A 16,216-nucleotide genomic window follows, 5' to 3' on the forward strand; every position below is an offset into this window, starting at 1 on the left:
TCACCTCAGCACCAAGAGATTATATCACCACTTCTTGTACAATTACTCCGCATCCTCAAAATCCAAGAAATGGACTCCCAAGTTAGCTAATTGTTGAATATCCTTCACCAATCCTATTTTATCCTTATCTACTTTCGATAAGCTCTTCATAGACAACCTTCTAAGAACATCAACAACAATATTAGCTTTACCTGGATGGTTTTAAAAATCATGTTGTAATCCTTAAGCAATTCAAGCCACCACCTCTATCTGAGATTCAACTCCTTTTATGTAATCACATACTTCAAGATCTGATGGTCTGAATAGATATCTACATGCACCCTATACAAGTCATGATGCCAAATATTCAAAGAAAAAACCAAAACTTCCAACTCCAAGTCATGAGTCGAGTAATTTCTCTAATAGACCTTAAGTTGCCTAGAAGCATAAGCCACAATCTTACCATGCTGTATCAGGACATAACCCAGTCGCACACGGGATGCATCACAACAAACCATTAAAACCTCAGTACCCTCGGGTAGGGTCAGAACTAGCACAGAAGTTAGCTTATCCTTCAACTTCTCAAAACTATATTCACAAGCATTGGACTACATAAACTTAACCTTTTTCTGAGTTAATTTCATTAGCGGGGCAGCAATAGAAAAGAATCTCTCCATAAACCTCCTATAATACCCAGCCAAGCCCAAAAAGCTCCTTATGTTAGTTGGAGTCATGGGTCTAAGCAACTTCTTAACCACCTTAACTTTTTGTGGATCCACTTTGATCCCCTCACTAGAAATAACATGCCTAATAAAAGTCACAACGTTCAGCCAAAAATCACACTTATAAAATTTAGAATACAATTCTGATTCATAAGTGTCTGCAACACAATTTAGAAGTGATTGGCATAATCCTTCTCACTCTTAGAGTACACTAAAATAGCATCAATGAAAACTATCACAAATAGGTCTAGAAACTGTCTAAATACCCAATTAAGATCCATAAAGGCAAACAGAGCACTAGTCAATCAAAATAACACAACCAGGAATTCATAATGGCCATACAAGGTTTGGAAAATAGTCTTGGGAATATCAAACTCCTAGATTTTCAATTCATGATAGCTCAAATGATTATTAATCTTAGAGAAACACCTAGAACCCTTAAGCTAGTCGAAAAAATCACCAATGCTAGGAAGAGGGCGCTTATTCTTTACTATATCCGTATTCAGTTAACGATAATCTATACACATAAAAAGAGACCCATCTTTCTTTCACATAAAAAGAACAGGAGCACCCCACGGAGAAACACTAGAACGAATGAACCCCTTATCCAGAAGATCCTTTAACTTCTTCTTTAGGTCTTTTAATTCAGTCAAAGCCATTCTATAAGAAGGAATATAAATAGGATAGGTATCTAATAGAAGATCAATCCTAACATATATTTCCCTAATGTGAGAAATTCTAGGGAGATCATCGAGAAACACTTTAGGAAACTCATTAACCATAAACATAGATTGCAAATAGGGACCCTTGGAATTATAATCCTTAACCCAAACTAAATGACATAGATACCCTTTAGAAATCAACTTTTGAGCTCTAAGATAGGAAATAAACCTCCCCTTAGGTACTAAGGAATTCCCCTCCAATTCTATCACCGATTCATTAGGGAATTGAAAATTGAACTTTCAGGTCCTATAATCCAGAAAAGCATAACATGAATGAAGCCAATCCATCCCTAATTTACAACAAAATCCATCATGTCCAACTTTATCTAATCCACCAATGTTTCCCTATAGAAGATGGACACCACACAACCCCTATAGACCTTTCTAGTAACAACAGAATCACCCATTAGAGTAAAAATAAAAAAGAGGTCAGAAATACTTTTAGGATCTAAACTAAAGTGCACAGCCACATAAGAGGTCACATAAGAAAGGGTAGACCCTGGATTAAAAAATAGTAAATATCACGAGAAAAGAGTAGTAAATATCATGAGAAAAGAGTTGTAACATACCAGTAATAACGCCAGGAGATGCCTCAGATTCCTGATGAGTGCAAAAGCATAGAGATGATTCCAGCCAGTGCTGGTACCCGGAGTAACACCCTTCAGTGTAGGAGCCCAAAATATGGTAATCAAAACTTTATTAGCCCCATGGATACCTTATCCATGGGAAAGTTCCTCTATATATGACCAGGATAACCACAATCACAGCATAAATTCCTTCTCTTATTAGAATAACCACGGTGAAGCTCTCTGCAAAATTAGGAAAGAGGATAAGGTGGGGCTGACTGAGCTCCACTAGCTTGAGACTGGGCACCCTATATCATAGGACTACTGCTAGTCTGAAAACAACAATCACTAAATGGCTTAGGATAAGGAGCTATAACCGAAGAATATGAACTAGAATTTTTGTACTTCTTTTTCTTAGTCCACTGTCTACCATCCCTTCCACTATTTTATATCCATGTACCCTGCTATGAATACTTGAAATTCTTATTCTTTCCTCTCTCTCATCTCTGCCTACCTTTTCTTTGGTCCTCTACCTATTTCATATAGACCACAAGCTAAGAGATGTCCATCTCATTGTTCAACATTGTAGCCTTACACTCTATTACCAAGTCACTAGACACCTAGAAGCAAATTTTTTCATCTTAGCCCTTATGGTAGACACCAGCTCTGGAGCATAATGAGACAACTGTTAAAACTTTAATGAATATTATTTCACACTATCTTACCCTATTTTAGATATATAAACTTCTCAACTTTAGCCTTTCTAAACTCCTGGGGAAAGAAATGGTCAAGAAAGGCACCTAAAAACTCATCCCACTCATCCAACTTAGTATTATCATATCTAAACTTCTCCCACTCCTAATACTACTAATAAGCTACACCCTTCAACTAGTATACAATAAACTCCACACCCTTAGAATTAAAGGCATGCATCACTCGGAAAATCTTCTCTATCTTATCAATAAACCCTTGAGGATCCTTCTCAACCTTAGAGCCAATAAAGGTTAGAGGATTCAACCTCATAAAATGGCCAACCCTAGTGATATCAGATAAACAAGTAAAAAAACCAACATGATCATACTGGCAAGACTGAGATGCCATCAATTGAGTAAGCATACAAATAAACTAATAAAACTCTGCATTAAAAATATCACCCTGGGGCATCTGAGCATTCATATCATCATCTTGGAGACCATGAGAAAGACTAGTTAGGTCGGTGGAACTCTATGTGGAGCAGTACCATTAGGAGCAGAGACCTTAGATTGGGTCTGCACTCCATAAATAGGGTGAGTTCTATCCACATCATCAGGCTAGATAGAGGTTTCAAAAGATTTTCTACGACTATCACATCTTTGGGGAGGCATAATCTAAAATGTGAGTTAGTCAAGAGTTAAAAGAATCTCAAGATACCAGACTCTATAGCTTGAACTAAAACACATTAAAGGGAAGCATTCCTAAATGACTTGTAGCCTTTCCCTTATAAGTGGAGCAAGCTACATACCTATAAAAGGGACTCTACTTAACATGACTTTATAGACAACTAAAGACCCTGAACCGTGCTCTGATGCCAAGCTTGTCATGACTCAAATTAGGATCGAGTCATGATGGGTATCTAAAGCCCACCATGAGCTGAAGACCAACTCATTATCCTAACATCCAGAACATAATAAAGATAAATAGCAGAAGACACCCAAACATGAAAATGAGAAGTATAGATAACTCAAGTAAAAATCTAAGGGTCAAAATAATCAACCAACCGATACTTGTCCACAAAAGCCTCTAAAACCATAATATCAAATAGGTTGGGACATGTCCCCTACTATGACAAAATAAAACTAACAATTCCCAAAGTGTAAAAACAAACCTTATGAAATGGTAAAGCTTTCTGAATGATGGAGGCTTACCTTTTCATAGTAACTCAACTGATATCCATACCACCTAACATTGCACATGAGTAAATAAAAACCCCCAGGACCCTACATTATGAAACTATAGAACATCTAGGGACGGTCGGTGGGATACACACAGAATGTAACTTAGGGAAAGGGATAAAATAATTCCACTTCCAAAATTAGTTAAAACCATATGCACACATTTATATAGACATATACATAAGATGTTGGGATAGGGACAAGAGTAATGAACATGAAATTTAAAAATTTATAACCTGGACAGTGTATCTCTATCTGTCCTAAGGACACTCATGGGCTATATGGGTTCTGCTTCCTTACTGAAAGAGCCCTATTGTGTGTTAGTTGCACGAACTGAGGAAATTCAAGGGAGGACCAGAGACACTAAGGCTCAAATCATCCCAAAAATATATAATGTGTGAACTTTGAACACATTCATAAAGACCCCCCACATCGGTAAACGCGGTTTGTAGTATTAGTTCCCCCAGGACCTCTACCTTCACGATGAGCTATGCATTCCTCTTTAAGCCCAAATAAAAACATTTGCACATAATCCCATCCATTTACCTAGGAGTCATTTATTAAGTCATTACCATTTTGTATCTTCATACGAATTATGCTTGCAAGATAATTCAAATATGCCATAACCGTTTCATTAACCATTACACTCCCAAGTTTCATTTTAATCCAAAACCATGGCCACCAAGGCCTTTCAAAATCATTTATTCCATTTAGCTTTTATTGTAATGCAATAGTTTAGAAGGTCAAGTAAAGCCATCCAATTATCTATATTTAAAAATCAATTTACAAAGTGGGTTGAGGTTAATGCTAATTTCAAGCCAAAATTTATCAATTTGGGGAAACCCATGTTCCCCATTCCAAACCATACCATATTTCCCCAATTCATACCCAAACTATTAATTAACATATGAAAAATACATTTGAAACCATTGGGAAAATAATCCAAGTGATTACAGTTCAAAACCCCTCAACCAAATTTTAATACCACAAATAAACCATATGATTATTAAACCATTTCATGCCATAATGAAAATTATAATTTTAGTGAAGAGAGACATGCTTTAAACACCAGGGAATTTGAGAGAAAAACCACAAATTAGAGACTAGATATTAAATCCTTTGAAAACCCTAGCTTGTTCTTGGTTTGGGAAGTTTAAGATGATGAGAGTAGTTTTTGATTTGATTAACTAATGTTATTAGGGACCCTTAGATGTATTAAAGTCATGGGTAAAGTGTAAATAAAGAAAAAGATCAAATTACCCTTAATTAAAAACATGCAAGAAAAATGGCTCTTTGTTATTACGAGTCAGGTAATGACTCATGATGCCTCGTCATGAGTAGTTTCATGGCGTGTAGCTTGAGCTGATACATTAGGCATTCATACTATTATGATCATGAGTCCCTCACCACAACTCATGACCTTACCTTATACCTATGGGGTCTAGTCATGATCATTATAGTGACTTTAGGGAAACCTTTCTAGTTAGACAAAGGATGTCAATGTATGACTTATGATGAGTGGTAATGACTCCTCACCTAAGTTGCTACTTAGGTAGTGTAATATTTTACTTTAAAAATTTCTGATTCTAAAACCTGGGGTATTACAACTTTGGACGGCTAAAATAGATTAAAATTTTAGGCAACGTATAATTATGGACTGCTTATACAATTATTCCTGTTAAGTTGTATGTATTTTATAAATTGATGTTTCCCTATTTTAGACTAGTCTATGTTGTAGGTGAAAGGATAAATTATCGGGTATTAGTTAAACTTTAAAGAAAGGGATAGTACCAAGTAAGGTGTGAGGGAGTTTTTGAACAACCTAGGGTGGTAATCCTAGTTAAGGTCATTGAATCTTAGCATGGTGAATATGTCGTGGTTAAGACCCCACATGTAGGTTAAGCGACGTTATTGTCTTTTAGTCAAAATATGTGATATGTGTAGGTTAACTACTTCGTATCATGATTTTTTAGCATATGTAGTTTGGTTGGTCACTGTAAATAGTTTTACAATATTTATATGACTTGCCTTATCTTATTTTAAAATATGGAATGTTCAATAATTAGAACATTTTCATGGGTTTTTCTTGAAATAAGGCTGGTAGACACTCGTGCGTAGGATTCAGTACATGGACAATAATATTGATTATGCTAACCTAGGGTTTGATCCAAGTTTGTACCCTATAGTTCATATCTAGAGGGTGGATTCATTACCCATAATGTGTATGTATGAGGGTCAGGTGAGTTTGATGGTTCCATGAGTGAACCGGGTAATATGCTTATATATTTAAGATAGGTGTACATATTTTCAAATTTACATGATTCGGGTACTTGTCATAAGTTGGATATGGTCAGAGTCAGGGTTGTTGAATTGGTTGTGATTTAATTTTATAATAGCTTTTATGTATTAACTCGGCTTGATTGAACGTTAGTTAGTGGTGATATTTTGTTGACTTGTGACTCTATTCTTATCGGTTATTCGTTGCTTGTATGATGAGTGTATGTCGACTCGGGTATGAGATAACTTGGGGCATTATAGTTTAGTTAATTTAGAAATTTTCAACTTAATCCTTATTCCTTATTAGGGATGACATGTTAGGTTAACTTAGGTGATGAAAGTCCACATAAAGTTAGACTGATTAACGATTTTTATAAATAGAATTGGAGGGGACATATGTAGTTATGAGGTCAATTCGGTCCGATGGTTGGGAATTTTAGTAGGCAAGTCACATGACCAAGTGGGCCTTCTCCAGGTATGATAGGTGACTTGTTAGGTTCTTGACTTAGTCTAAGGTTTTCCCCTTATTGTAGTTGTCCTCTAAGAGTAGGTCAACCCTCAGTGCAAGGCTAGGTTTGATGGTCCAGACTCTGGAGTGATAGGGTCATAGAAGAAAGATAGAGTGGTGACTCAAGATTTACAAATGGAGGTTAGTGATGGAGTGGTAGGGAACCTTTGAAAGTTGAAATAAGTTTAAGAGTATGCATGTTTCCTTTGAATATTTATGTTATATTTATGTTATTCAATTTGGGTCAACTGATAAGGCTTACCAGTACATGTGGTTTGTACTAATCCTACACTTACTATACCCTCTTTGGGGTATAGGCTTTTGCAGGAATCAGTGGTGGTTTCTTGAAATTTATGATTGTGATCCTCTAGAAGCTCTAACTTTCTTTCTCTCAGTCGAAGTTGTGTCTTGTGTACTTTTATCTTAGCAACTCATGTACCTATTTAGAGTAACTCCTAATATAGTTTATTTTTGCATTAATTTCTCAATTATGCTAAATGGTTGATTACTTTTGCAGGTTATGTTGAACAAATCATAACACAAATCCAAAGGCAAGACTTCTAAAATGACGTCCGACCAATCTTGCATGGTAATAGTGAAAGTCAGAATAATAATGAAAACTATAAGCCATCCCAAAACCTGGTGTCATAGTGTAAGAACAATCTAAATACATCTAAAAATCTGAAAATACAACTGAGAGTCCGAACAACTACAAGTCTGTCTCAAAATTTAAAATAAGACACAAACTAGATAGGATGAGGTTGAAAGTTAACTCTAGAAGCATAGAGTGTCCACTACCTCAATGTATCATGAATCTCCACATGAACTCTGGTGTTTCATGGCACACTCGTACCTTGATGTGCATTGAAAGGGCAAAGTAGGAAAGAGTACGATCTACTTGTACTCAGTAGGTATCATAGGCTGACTGAGCAAAGTAGAAAATAAGGTATATAAATAAACACTATGAGCATTTCACCTACAAGCGGAAAATATTTCAAATGGTAGCTCACACCGTCTCCACTAACAGTTCTATAAATAGCATATAAGTAGGAAATAAATACGTAAAAGAAATAGAAATAGGTAATGCAAAAAATAAAATGCATAAACACAACACCAGAGGTGCATAAATGAATGTAATGCAATGAGGATGATAATGATCATGATGATGTGATATGATCAAGGTAATAACATAACCTCCATATAAAACCTACCGAGCATCATGCTTCTAGGTATGACCCATAGGGGCTTCACAACCCATATACTATCTCGATATTTGATCCTAATCTCAAAATTCATATCTCCTTCCCAACTCATGGGCTATGGCAGAGGGTTTTTTAAAAATGTCTCATTTTTGTAAAAAAATTAATGTTTTCATAGTGGTACTAATATCTCATGAATGTATGTATGATATGAGGATGTAATGCTCACAACCAAACCAGTATGCAGATCTCAAATCTAGCCAATATACCATGCACGTGAACTAAAAATCCACTCAACGTACCAACCGCCCATGATTCAATATAAGCTATAGACCATTAGAGTGAAATATGAAAGTAAGACATCAATAAGACCACAATAACTCAAACATAGGCATTTCTAACACAAGTTAAACAATCCAACGAATACATAAGGACAACAATATTATATAAGACTACTACATAGGCCACACATTGCAAAATATCATCTCAAATCACCAATATTATCAACATAAGCCCCCACACAGGCATAGAACAGTAATAACATTATTTTCATAATTATTAACCAAACCCATAACATGCTTTTGTACAAATATTTATTGTCCAGCCCAGTCTAAAGAAAGTTAATCCATAACCTACCTCAGGACATCGAAATCCAAGCCTAAAACCCTTCATTCAGAGTTTTTATCCTTTTGAAAGGACTAAGAATCAACTAAGATATACAAATATAAAATCTATGCATAAAAAAACCAATGATACCCAGATTGCCAATTTTCAAATCGAGGTCAAAATGAACCCTCGAAATGGGTTTTTTGAAATGAAGGGGTAAAATCAAATTTTTTATTCATAAACACATTATCCATGATTAAAGGAATATAGAGGAGAAAATCCAAGTGAAAATGGGTTTAAAATGAGCTTTTTATTGAAGAGAAACCTTTTTTAGGCCTTCTGGGCCAAAATCCCCAAACTCCATTTTCAAAAACAAAATTTAACGGGTTTTAGATGACGAGAATCGATGTAAAATAATTGAAATAGTGATTTAGAGCTTATCTAATCTTGTAAATGGAAGAAATCATCTAAAAACTCTAAAACCAAAAGTTCAAATTCTTAAAAATGAGAGAAAATCGAGCAAAGAAACATTTAATACCACCTAGATACTGCTTAAGCAGTAATCGCTTGTACGACCAAGTGTTGCTTTTGCAGTACCTACCCAGATATGCACATGTCGCGTAAGCAACCCACTAGTCGCTTAAGCGAATGGGGGCCTTTTTAGTTTATATTCTGCACAGAAGTTATAGCAACCCACTAGTCGCTTAAGCGAATGGGGCCTTTTCAGTTTATATTCTGCATAGAAGTTATGTTCATATTTATTCAGTGCTCATAGCAGGTACTAGCTCATGTGTTAGCTTGTGGTCACTTGAGACCGTAAGCACCGTTATCGTGACTAGGGGTTAACCTCAGTCGTTACAAAACTTAGTATCATAGCCAGAGTTTTAAAGTTTTTTAGGGAGTTTAGAAGCCGCTTTGAGTAGAGTCTTATGCATAGGTGTGAAGCGCACCATACTTATGGACAAAAGGCAATAAGATGTTTTAGGAAAAGTTTCTCTTCTTTCACTATTTATGTCGTGTCAAAAGAAAAAAGCTATACTTGAACTATTTTTCTAACTCGTCCTTTGTTCTATTTATAGACAATGTCTCCCAACAGAACCAATAGAAGAAGAAACAGGAACCAGCTCGCACCACCGCCTGTTCAGGATGATCTCCTGAATGAACATGTCTCTCACTCCAAGTTCAGAGATATTTTTACTACCTTTTCTCACTCAGTAGCTACTCAAAATAATCATTAGGCTATTGACCCAGCTAATCCAGTGGAAAATATAGATGCAGTCAGGATTTAGGATTTTACCAGAATGAATCCTTATTTATTTTTGTGATTCAAGTGTGAGGAGGATCCACAGGAGTACCTTGATATGGATCATAAAGTAACAGATATCATGGGTGTTACCTTGAGTGAGAGTGAAGAGTTAGATGTATATCAGTTGCAGGATATAGCTTACACCTAGTGTAAGCAGTAGAAGAAGGATAGAGGTATTGAGGTAGGGCCTTTAGAGTGAGAGGAGTTTTCCATGTCTTTCTTAGACAAGTTCTTTCCTGTATGATTTAGGAAAACTAAGGTGTATGAGTTCATCAATTTGAAGAAAGGTTATATAAGTGTGAAGGAATACTCACTTAAGTTCACTAAGTTGGCAAGGTATGCTCCTTCGATGGTGGATGATAATAGGTCTAGAATGAGTAAATTTGTATCTGGTGTATCTAATAGTATGGTCAAGGAGTGCAGGACCATAATGTTGATTAAGTATATGGATTTATCTAGACATATGGCTCATTCTCAATAGATTGAGGAAAAAAAGCTTAAGGAGAAAGAGAAAGAGAGAGAATAAGAAAGCTAGGATAGGTAGTTTTAACTTTTCTCAAGTGAGGTCAGGCGGTGGTAACCGCTCTCAGTTCCATTAGAAATTCTTAGCTTTAGCTCTATCATCTGCTAGTATGCCAGTGCCAAAGTTCAAGAATGACAGTCGGGATAGAGCACCAGGCTCTAAATCCTAGGGTAGTGTGAACACAATTCATACAAATCTGCTTTTTGGGAAATATGGCAGGAATAATAAGGGTATGTGTAAGGCAGGTAGTGATGTATATTTTGGGTGTGCTAAGCTAAGCCACAGGGTTAGAGAGTGTCCAGTGTTTGCTTAGAGGGGAAAGGATTTTCACCAATAGGGCCAATCCAATGTATCAATAGCTCCAGTAGGTCGCCCAACTCAGCAGGGCCTCCACTTCCAGTGCCCCCAATGGTCAGCGCTAGAATAGATTGTATGCATCAAGTCCCAACAGTATCAATAAATTTCTCCTAACGTAGTTATGGGTACATTATAGGTCTTTCAACTTTAAGTTTATGGTTTATTAAATCCCGGAGCTTCAGTTTCTTTTTTGACTCTTTATATAGCTATCAACTTTGGTATCAGTCTTGAAATATTAGCAGAACCTTTCTCAGAGTCTACTCTAGTAGGTGTCTCTATTGTAGCCAGAAAGGTATACAGGAACTACCCGGTCATTATATCCTAGAAATTTACCTCAGTTGACCTCATGGAGTTAAAGATGACTGACTTTGACATCATTCTCAGCATGGATTGGCTTCACTCATATTATGCCTCAGTTGATTACAGAAATAGAGTCATTCAGTTTTAATTTCCCAATGAACCAGTTATTGAATGGAGGGGTAGTACCTCTGTGCTTAGGGGCCAGATCGTTTTCTATCTTAAGGCAAGAAGAATGATATCTAAAGGGTGTCTTTACCATTTTGTTCGAGATAAGGACTCAAGTTTTGAGACTCTTAGTCTTGAGTCAGTTTTAGTAGTAAGGGAATTTATAGATGTATTCCCTGAAGACCTTTCCAAAGTTCCTCCTAAAAGGGAAATTGACTCCAAAATAGATCTCCTTCCAAATATCCGACCTAACTCTATTCCACCCTACAGAATGGCTCCAGCTAAATTTAAGGAGTTGAAAGAATAGCTAAAATATCTCTTAGATTAAGGTTTCATCAGGCCCAATGTTTCCCCATGGAGCACTCCAGTTCTTTTCATGCGTAAGAAAGATGGTTCTCTTAGAGTTTGCATCGATTATCGTCAATTGAATAATGTCACAATACAGAATAAGTATCCACTCCCCCAGGATTAATGACTTGTTCAACCAACTTCAGGGTGCCATTTATTTCTCTGAGATAGACCTCAGATCCAACTATAATTAGCTTAGAGTCAGTAGCTTTCCTTGGCCATATTATTTTTGGTGATGGCATTAAAGTTGATTTTCAAAAGACTAAAGTAGTGAGAAACTAGACCAGACCTATCTCTCCATCAGATATCAGGAGTTGCTTGGGTTTAGCTGGCTATTACAAGTGGTTTTTGGAAGGTTTTTCTTCTATTGCATCCCCCATGTTTTGACTGACTCAAAATAAAGTCAAGTTTCAATGGTCAGATTCTTACAAGAAAAGTTTTTAGGAGTTGAAGAATCATCTCACTTCATCCCCAGTATTGACTTTGCTAGTTGGTTCAGATGGGTTTATAGTTTATTATGATGCTTCTAGAGTTGGTCTTGGTTGTGTGTAGATGCAGAAGGGTAAGCCATAGCCTATGCCTCTAGAGAGCTTAAGCCTTATAAAAGGAATTATCCTACCAATGATCTTGAGTTGGAAGCTTTTGTATTTGCTTTGAAGATTTGGAGACATTACCTTTATGGGGTTTATGTTGATGAGTTCACAGATCACAAAAGCTTGCAGTATGTGTTCTCACAGAAATATTTGAATCTTTGTAAGAAAAGATGGCTTAAGTTGTTAAAAGATTATGATATAAGTATGTTGTATCATCCGACCAAGGCCAATGTAGTGGCAAATGCCCTTATCAGGTTATCTATGGGCAGTGCTGTGCATGTTGAGGAGGATAAGAAGAAGTTAGTCTGTTAGGTTCATCAGCTTACTAAATTAGGTATCTGGTTGGTTGATTCAGGAAAAGGTAGTGTATGGGTTAAGAATGGTTCAGAATTATCCTTGGATTCCGAAGTAAAAGAAAATCAAGACAGAGATCCTAGTTTGGTTAAGTTGAAGATGGTATTTAGTGACCAAAAGGTAGAAATTTTCTCCCGGAGGGGAGATGGTATACTTCATTGTCAGGGTAGATTATGTGTTCCATATGTTGATGACTTGAGACAGTGAATACTTGTAGAAGTGCATGGTGAATGACACTCTATCCATCTATGATCCACTAGTATGTACCGTGACTTGCAGGAAATCTATTGGTGGAGTTGTATGAAGAGTAATATTGCAGAATTTATAGCTAAGTGTTCTTATTATCAGCAGTTTAAGGTTGAACACCAAAGTCCTAGTAGCATATTATAGGAGTTCAATATCCCCACTTGGAAGTGAGAGGTAGTGAGCATGGATTTTATGATAGGGTTGCCTCTCTTGCATCATAAGCATGATTCGATATGGGTCATTATAGATAGAATAACCAAATCAGCTTATTTCCTGTCAGTTCATACTTCTTTCTCAGCTGAGGATTATGCTAGGCTCTACCTTAGGGATTTGGTTAGGTTGCATGGGATTTCTTTTTCTATCATATCAAATAGAGGTACTCAGTTTACCTCTCACTTTTGGAAGGCTTTTCAGAAGGGTCTTGGTACCCAACTCATCACAATACAACTTTTCATCCTTAGGAAGATGGTCAGACAGAGAGGATCATTCGGACCTTAGAGGACATATTGAAGCATGTGTTATTGACTTTAGAGGTAGTTGGGATAATCACTCACCTTTGATTAAGTTTACCAATAACAACACTTATCACTCTAGTATTCAGATAGCTCTGTTTAAGGATCTTTATGAAAGGAGATATAGATCTCATATTTGTTGGTTTGAGGCAAGTGAAACTGCTTTGATAGGGCCAGATGCAGTATTTGATGCAATGGAGAAAATTCAGTTGATTTGAGAGAGGCTGAAGATAGTCCAAAGTTATCAAAAATCCTATGCAGATATAAGGAGAAGAGATCTTGAATTTGAGGTTAGTGATTTGGTTTATTTAAAAATCTCACCCATGAAGAGAGTGAAGATATTTGGCAAGAAAGGGAAACTCAGTCCCTGTTATATTGGCCCGTTTAGAATCTTGAATCATTTTGGAAAGGTGGCTCATGAGCTTAAGTTGCCTGTAGATTTAGTATCAGTGCATCCAGTGTTTAATATTTCCTTATTGAAGAAGTGTAGTGGTGATTTAGTTGTAGGTGTTCCATTAGAAAGTGTGGATTTTTAGGATAGTTTTTCATCCGAAGAAGTCCCAGTTGAGATCCTTGATTGTTAGATTTGTAGACTAAGTAATAAGGAAGTTCCCTTGGTCAAAGTTCTTTGGCAAAATTTGTCTGTTGAGAGAGCCACTTGGGAAGCGGAAGTAGATATAAGAACCAAGTACCCTCATTTTTTCTTTGCGAACTTAGATTCAGCTTAAGGTAACGATTTTCTTAGATTGACTCTTTTCCATTCTCAGTTCCAACTATGTAATCCATCTCATGTCATTGCATACAATCAGTTCAGTTCATGTATCATGTTTCAGACTCAGTTATGTAACCATATTTCAAGTCATGCATATTCAGCATATGATCTCGGTTACTTCAAGGCTATATGCTAAACAGGCCTTATTCGAGGTTGAATGTTCCCAAGAGGAAGATATTGTAATACCCCATAAGATCCTACCTTAATTCTGCTTACGATTTTATGTTAAAGGGATCTAAGACTTAGAAATTTCATGAAGTGTTTGGACTTAGTCATTTTTGAGACCCCTAAACTTCATGGATTTTTAAATCGACCTTCCCTACCTTAAAATATGGATTTTAAAATCAATTTATGATTAGAGAAGTCAAAAGTATATCTCGGGAGAGTTTCAGGACTTTTAGGTGAGGTTTGAGGCATGTTTGGATGTCCAAAATAGAAGGGTATCATAATTGCCCCGTGATGTGTTGGCTGCTTAACCCAAACTATGGGTCGCACCACATCGGCTGCTTGACCCAAGAAGGGGTCGCGCTGTGTTAGCTGCTTGACCCGACCATGGGTCGCGCCGCATTGGGGTGGTGTCTTCTAGCTTTTTATCCTCGTTATTTAAGGGTATTTGGGTCTTTTTCCTTCACCCAATTCGTCTATAACACAAATTTGGGGACCCCAAGGAGCATTATTTGCCCCTTTTCTCATAAATCCTCTCAAGAAAAAGCCCCTCTTTCCCTAAGAACAAACCATATCTCCTTTTTAAGAAATTAAGGATTCCAAGCTTCAAGTTAAAGAAAATCCTCCAGAATTTTCATGAATTCACCTAGTGAGGTATGTGTGATGTTCATCCATGGGCTCTTTTCACCCATGGAGTAAAAAAAAATTCCCTTTTTGGTTTTAAATTATGAGTTTTCATGTTTAAGTTGAAATTTCTCCATGAATCTCCTGTTAATTCAATTACAAGTTATGTTTATAAGTTCTTTCAAGTGGAATGATCCATTATATGTTTTGAATGTAGTAATTTTCATGTTAAATCCCTAAGTTATGATTTTAGTCTTGTAATCATGTTATTCTAGCATGATTTACCCATTCCCATGCTTAAGTTCATGAATCTCATGTGTTTGATGAAATACCTAAGTGTTGGGTTTTGAACAATGATCCCTTACCATGGTTTTAAAGCTTTTATATGGCATTACTGTTGGTTCCATTCAGTGTTGGTGGGTTATGAACACCTAATACCTATGTGATTTACATGAATTCAACTTTTCAAGTACTCATACTGTTAATCCATGACTCTTATCAGTATACTCAAATATTTACATTCATGATGAGCACTAGCAGTTATATAATAATATTTAGTTGAGCTTAGTTCAATCCAATACCAGTGTAAGTTCAGTTGGGAGAAAGATTTAGCATCGAGTGAACCTAGGGAAGGGAGCTCACACACCAGTTAGGACTGGGTCCTTAGCAATAGTCCCTAAGTTCCTAAAATATGTAGCCAGCGTAGGATTATAAGATATCACCCGCCAGTTTAGGACTGACACTCTTATAGGGATCACCTACCAATTTAGGACTGACTTCTTAGTCCTCTAAAACACTAGATTAGTGAATCCACACAGCCAGTATTAGTACCCATGGCACAGTACTTACACTCTTCCAACTGGGGTTACAGGTTGTACCCCAATTAGCTCAGAATGGGGCATGTTAGTTATATGATACCTCCAACAGTCTCAGTGAAGTGCTTCAGTGTATTCTCAGTTTAGGTTTGCTTAACCAAGTCTATAGACTTTCAGTTATTAAGTTATACAGTTTACATCTTTTCAAATTTCAGACTTATATAAGATTTTAGATTTATGCTTAGTCTTGAATTCTCAGATGTTATAATTTTCATGCATTCATGTTTAGTTATCTCATGCTAGTCAGTTAGTCCTTATTTCAAATACACAGTTATCTCATGACCCATGTTTTGACTTGGTAGGATATGTTGATGCTAACTACATTGGATATTTGGTAGATAGAAAAAGCACTTCAGGAATGGCACATTTTCTTGGCTCATCCTTAATTTCCTGAGGGTCTAATAAGAAAAACTCAGTTGCTTTATCTGCTGTTGAAGCTGAATATATGGCTGCGACTTTTTTTTATGTTTAATTGTTATGGATCACGTAGTAGTTGAAAGATTTTGGTATTTTCACAGACACTATCCCTCTAACGTGTGACAATACAAGTGATCCAAACATGGCTA

The sequence above is a fragment of the Capsicum annuum genome, chromosome 11, assembly GCF_002878395.1.
Source record: "Capsicum annuum cultivar UCD-10X-F1 chromosome 11, UCD10Xv1.1, whole genome shotgun sequence".
Taxonomy (NCBI): domain Eukaryota; kingdom Viridiplantae; phylum Streptophyta; class Magnoliopsida; order Solanales; family Solanaceae; genus Capsicum; species Capsicum annuum.